The sequence below is a fragment of the Cynara cardunculus genome (genome assembly GCF_001531365.2).
Source record: "Cynara cardunculus var. scolymus isolate 2C chromosome LG 5, CcrdV1, whole genome shotgun sequence".
In the NCBI taxonomy this organism is placed as follows: Eukaryota; Viridiplantae; Streptophyta; class Magnoliopsida; order Asterales; family Asteraceae; genus Cynara; species Cynara cardunculus.
In genome coordinates this window covers 24,222,072-24,228,994 of record NC_037532.1, presented here as the reverse complement: position 1 = coordinate 24,228,994, position 6,923 = coordinate 24,222,072, and positions in this window count along the sequence as shown.

Here is a 6,923-nt window from a genome sequence, read left to right as displayed (position 1 = left end):
TAGCTACTGATCTTGGTGGTAATGATGATGATGATGATGATTTCAGCGTCCAGATCATACAAAGACAACCAGCAAAAGGAATCTCCTTGAGGGAACCTGCTTCCTAGGGGAGAGATCATCAGGAACCAGCACTCCTTTGGATAAGAAAAAGAAGTGGCGGAAGAAAACCATGCCCTATTTCTTGGGGCAGTCAGTCAATCTGAGGATGCAGACACTTCCAGGTTTGTACTTTTTTCCTAAGAAACTGAACCTTCTATCCCTATCCCTCCATCTCTCTTTGTAACAACCCTTCTTGGTCTCCTGACCCATCTCCCATCTTTTAAAACCCTAGAAGATGATGAAGATGAAGATGAAGCTTACAACCTAATACCCAAGAAGTCATCTAGACAACCTGTTTGTTTAGAAGTTGAAGAAGACCTAAGGATGGCTCAGCTGATAAGTCAACCAGACCAATGCAGAGTAAAAAATCCTCTTCGTACTTCTAGATGTGGTGAGTTCAACTTTCTTTTAGAAGTGGAACGTGAAGAATCCCTATGTGTTGAACAAGAGTAGAAGAAACATCAGTAACAACTTAAAGACAGCTTGGAGTTAGCCAAGACTCTAGCTAATTAGGCACTTGCTAAAAGGAAATTCAAGAGGAAAGATCCGCTTAGTGCTCAAGCCCAATGGTTAGCAAAAGCTGAACGAAAACGTCAACAGGTGCTGAATTTGAAGGATTGTGACCTCAACTGGTGCAGAGAAAGGATCGAAAAAAGGATGAGCCCACACAAGATCTGAAACGTCACTATTAATGGTTGAATGAAAGATGGTGCTCAACTTATTTCAATGGTCATTTTTTGAGAGAACAACAATGTTATCACTGACTATCCCTCATTCCTCAGTCAGTATGGTTTCTATTTATGGGTCGAGATTCAACATGCTATCAAATCCAAATCCAAGCATAAGGCTTATAGTGAATAAGTTCAAAGAACTATTCAACTAGGTGTCGAAGATCGTCGAGGTTCCTCCTCTGCCACAGAAGTCCTCTCGAAGAAGAAACCTTTCTGATCTTGAAGAAGGCGCATCCCACATGAACGAGCATGAAACAAAATTCTCAGTATATGAGCTCTTCAAGGATAGAAAGAAGCCAGATATCTTAATGCTGAATTTGTCACTGCTTGACCAAACACAGTGCATGTGAAACCTGAATATGGACTTATGTTCATTGACTATGATGGTCAATACAGGTTTCAACGAGTATATGAGTTCCATCTCTGCCCTATATTTCATTTGGAATATCTTCGAACTTGGTTGAACGAAGATATTTATGGAGAGATCATGGACCACAAGATTCGAAAGGAAATGCTCAGAAGAAAGATTCAAGGAGAAGATGTCCCTGACTACATCGGCTTCGAAAATCTAGATTAGAAAACCTTTCAGTCCTATAAAATCTTGTATATCTTTATCTTTTCTTTCAGTGTATAGCTTTTATGTTTTAAGCCTACCAAAACCAATAATAATCAGTTGTAATATATTCCCTTGTAAAGTATTTGAATAAAATGATTGGGTCTTTGAAAAAAAAATCCCTGAAAAGAGTAAATGGGACAAGTGCTTATGAGTTCTATTTATTTCTTACATTCGCTGACACCTTTCTATTCAGTTAATATGCTTTCAGTATTTGTGATAACTGGATCCTGGTTATCACCTAAGGTAATTAATATGTGATTATTTGTTAAATAATTATGTGACAGCATGATAAATTGTTATATTTGATTATGCTAGTGTGAAAATTTTATGCATAAGGAATTATGTGCATAATGTGAAGGGCATATGATATATATATATATATATATATATGCATGCATATATGTGATTATGTAAAAGGGAAATATATGCTTAATGTGGGCATGGAGTTTATGTGCATGCATGTGGCAAAGGGGGAGGCGGCTGTAATAGCCGACTTTCCTAAAAAGGAAAGTATAAAAGGAGGGGTTAAGCCCTTTGCAATTTTTTTACCATTTTTGGAACTCAAGTGAGCGATTTAAGTGAAAAAAAGTTGATCGGATTGCTTATTTTATCTGGATTCTTGAAGTTAATTTCAAAAGAGTCTTCAAAAGGTGAGTGGTTTAATTGCTTTTAAACTCATCATAGTTGCATAAATTGATTGTGTAAGCTTTTCTTCTGATTTGAAAGTTAACCATAGAGGTGTTGTCCGGATTAGACTTAAACCGGTCAAGAGTCAGGTGGTTTAGTCATAAACCGGACAAGGGTTGGACGATTTATACCATAAACCGGACAAGGTATGGGTGAGTTATAGATAAACCGCTTGGTGAGTTGTCTGGATAGACTTAAACCGGTCAAGAGTCAGGGGGTTTAGTCTTAAACCGGACAAATGTTGAGCGATTTATGAATATTGAGATTATGTTAAATATTTTGAACGGAGAAGTAGGAATACAACTAAGTAGTGACCGATTTAGTTAAATCGGATGATGGTGAATAGGGTTGTCCGGATTTGTTATCCGGACAAGGTTGTGTTTTGAGTCAAGTGTTAAATCAGACAATTTGTGGAAGTGTTGTCCGGATTTGTCATCCGGACAAGGTAGTCCAAGGTTGACCAAACTATGTTTGACTTCTGGAACAAATAATGAGAATTTTTAACAAAATGAATTTGAACTAATAATAATTCCGTTGACTGTGGTCTATTCTAAATGGAATTATTTCATGAAATATTTTGATGAGGAAATAAGGGTGGCATATCAAGGAGAAGTGTACCATGGGATAAGGGTGGCATATCAAGGAGAGGTGTACATTTGGATATAAGGGTGGCATCTATATGTGTGTGTTTCAGAATATAACTCTTACTATTATATCCCTTAAAGATTACCGTGGTTTGGAATCTTTATTTCTTTGTGAGTTAAAGATTTAGGATCAAGGTTCTTAATGGAAATTACAGTCTGGATGTTATAGAAGAGGAGATAACAGGTTTGGCCTGAAACTTTGATTAAACCTCATATGATTCAAAAGGTTTAAAAGTGGCATTCTGATAATTGATTAGTGTAAACCTGTTTTGTTTTTGATATATTGTTTGCAAGCAGAGACTTTTGACTTGAAAAGTGAAAGGTATTGATATTATATTTTTACTTATTCATATATTGTGTTATAATGAAAAGTTGTTTTACCTAAATATTTTGGTGATTTTCACCCTGCAATAACATAAATAGGGTAACTCACTAGACCTTTCGGTCTAACCTTCGTTTTGTGATTTTAAATATGTATTGCAGGAAGTGCTGACGGTAAGGGGAAGGGAAAAATGTAATTATTTCCCTATAGGCTTATATGCATGAAGATTTGTTAACAACACGTATAGTTTTGATAGATGAAACTGGATTAGTGCAAAAATTGTATTTTAAATTTTTGGATCATGTATTTTGTACTTGTAGATTCTTGTATTAAGGGACCAATGTGGTGTATTAAACATGTATTTCTTATGTATGAAGTATGTGTTACATGCAATGTGAGAAATGGGGTGTTACAGTATTCAATAATTAATATTATGTAAGTTTATTCTTTCCTTGTAATCCTTTACAATTAAAGTAAATTTCCATAGTAAATTGTATCGTTGAAAAAGATCCCAAAACAGTTAAAAGAGACAAATATTTTACTAATACTTTTTCCTTACTGTTATACCTAAGAAATTTTCTTTATGTTGCTTTGTCATCATCAAATAGAAGGAGATTGTAGATCCCTATCTCAGTGATTTGATGATGATCCTTTTTATCTTACGAAGTGTACTATCTCTGTATTCAGCTTTAGCGATCATCACTGAGTCTGTTCAGTGATCGCTGAACATGTATTGTAATTCTTTCAGAAACAAGTATTCTTCAGGAAGACAAAACTCACACCATAGAACCTTCAGCAATATTTAAGATAAAGCTGAAGACAGAGACAAGCAAGTCGATGATCTGATGTGGTTTTCAATGATAACAAGCTTGTCTACACAAGTGTGAAATCTACTCAAGATTCAGCGAACACTAAAGAAACCTCAACATTATTCCAATGTCAATGATCAAATGAATCTTGTTGAACAAGATTATTTTTTGTCTTGTCCTTCTACACACAAAGGACAAACCCATACCTCTCAAAGTAAAGTATTGTATGGAGTCACTCTACTGTCTCCAAGCATGCTTACCTACTTTGTGAAATACTATTGTTCATATACGGCTAAAGCCTGTATATCTGCAATAAAGGACAAGCTCACCTCTTGAAGGTTGTCACGTGCTTTGTACCTTCTGAATTGCATTTAATGCAATGGGTATAAATAGCTGAGAAGTTCTTCCTTCTCAGTAGTCTTTCCTCTACCTCAACCACTCTAACAAGTGAAGAGCACAAGACCTCTTAACCTTTTCTTTTAGCAAGTCTTTTTTTTTCTTGCTATCTGTAAAATTTTGTATTGATCTTCTTTATCAATAAAATTTTTATAAAAGTGAAAGTTGTTGTGTTTGTATTCATCCCCCCTACAAACTGTTACCTATAAACTCTTGTAGATCCAGCTGGGACCAAGAACTTGATGAAAAAACAAATAATAAATGAAAGCCAGGGTGTAAGACCAAAGGTGAAATGTAAATACAATTTCTAGTAGACCAATGCGGTCAAAATGTTACAACATAAACCAATGTTGTCAAAATGCTGCAGCATGCAATTAATAACAACTATTTACATCATTTAGTTCGGGGACATTCCTCTAGGACTTTACCATTGCACTAATATTATAGTTTTCAACTCATATCTCTATGTGGTATCTAAACCAGTGAAAGTAACCAATGATGTCCTTAAAGTATACAGGTTATAAGTGTTAATTTATTAACCTTATTAGATCATTTTCTTAACCATTTTCCTTTGTTTTATTTGCCCATTAGTGTCTTAATTGAGTCTTTTTATGTCTTTTTCATATATTAGTAGTAATATAGTATATCTAATGTTAATCCCCTGTTTATACAGGTCTTTGATGATTTTTGGGCCCGATCCTGCAGCAGTCCCGTAGGACCAGGAGTGGCAGAATCCTATAGCACATGTCCGGGAGCTGCACTTTTGCCTGGGCCGAGAATTCGTGGGCTGCTCCTTAGAGATTGTTGGGTCAACGACCTTGGGCCCGGTCAAAGCCCATTTTTTAAGAGCCTTTTGTCTTATTAGGTGGCTCCCACTTAGCAAACTCCCTTAGCCTATAAATAGAAGGCTTAAGGCTTGAGTTTACTTACCAATTCACCAATTTACACACTTTCTTACACTTTTGATGCTTCCTTCCAATTAATCTTTGCGTTAAATATTCTCTAGATTATTGCTTTCGGTTTCATGATTTCGGTTTTCTTGCTTCCAACCAAGAACCAACTTTTGTGAAGTGAAGTTGTGATTACGTTTTCAAGTCTTAATTCAAGTGCTCGTATTTAATCTTCATCTCATTTATGTTTTTATTTCCAAGTTACGTTACGTTACGTTTTCTTACCTTGTTATGAGTTACGAATTAGTCGATTCCTGTTGCTTTACATTGGATTTCATCCTTTGTGGCTCACGACTAATTTATGTAGACTAAATAATCTGTTTTTAAGAGTTTGCAAGTAACATTTTTGGTCTTTGTAACGAAACTTGTTTTGCAAGTTTTGTTACTTGTCTTTCAAGTTTTCTTCCTCAAAGTCAAACTCTTCTTTCCATGCTTTCATTAGTCATTTCTTCGTCCCATCAAGTTCCAATCTCCATCATGTCTTAGTTTAATATTATTTAATAATATTTAGTTATTAATAATTTAATTTTAGTCATTTACATTTCAGTCTTTATATTTCAGTCATTTACATTTCAGTCTTTATATTTCAGTCATTTACATTTCAGTCTTTATATTTCAGTCTTTACTTTACTGCTATTTACATTTCTGTCATTTAATTTCCAGCAATTTACTTTCAGTCATTTATATTTCTGTCATTTAATTTCTAGTACTTTAAATTACAGTATTTCCATTTCCTATAATTTACTTTCTGTAATTTACTTTCTGCAATTTACTTTTCCGTATCAGTTATTTATTTTTTAGTCCTTACATCCTTCGAGAGAAGAAACCGAGCGATGATGGGCTAACGCCTTAGCTTGGGGTGTAACGAGAAATTAAGACCAAAGCCGATGTGAAAGTACAAAGGTGTCTTATTAGCATTATAGTCTACTATTTGTTTCAGGTGCTTAATATTTCATTTGATGATTACATTAAAATTAATTGACAACTAATTTTGTGTATAAAAATGTATTGACTTTCAAAACCTGAGGCAATAGGAGAAGACTATAAATAGCTTTAGTTTCTGACAAACGTTATACTTCTACGGTGTAGGATGGTAACTGTTGGTCCCATAAGGGTCTACAAGAAGAGAAACAGTTTGTAGAAGGGGGGATGAATACAAACACAGTATTTTCAAATTTAAAATATATATTGATAGAGAAGATCAATACAAATTTTACAAGATTGTTTGCGGAATGATAAGGTAATAAAAACCTATCTAAACAATCTTTGGTTACGCACAAAGCTTTAGCAATTACAAGAAAAGAAGTTGCTAAAAGAAAGATCTTTTACTTAAGCTAGAAGATGCTTGTAGTAAGAATAAGGTTAGAGAGAGATGCGCGCTCTCTGCATGGAGAATAAACACTTCTATTTATACCCAGTGCATTAAATGTTCATTTAATGCAATATGGTCGGTTTAGAGTGCGTGTCAAACCTTAAGAGGAAGGCTTGTCCTTTGCTACAGTGAATAGTACAAAAGCACTATTTCTGAGCAGACATCCTTACCTAAAGTTGTTGGACAAAGAGTCGACTAATTGGCTCCGTACCGTACTAACTTTTGTAAGGGTATGGGTTTTGTCCTTTGTGTGCATAAGGACAAGACAACAACAATCATGCTAAGCAAGCTTCCTTT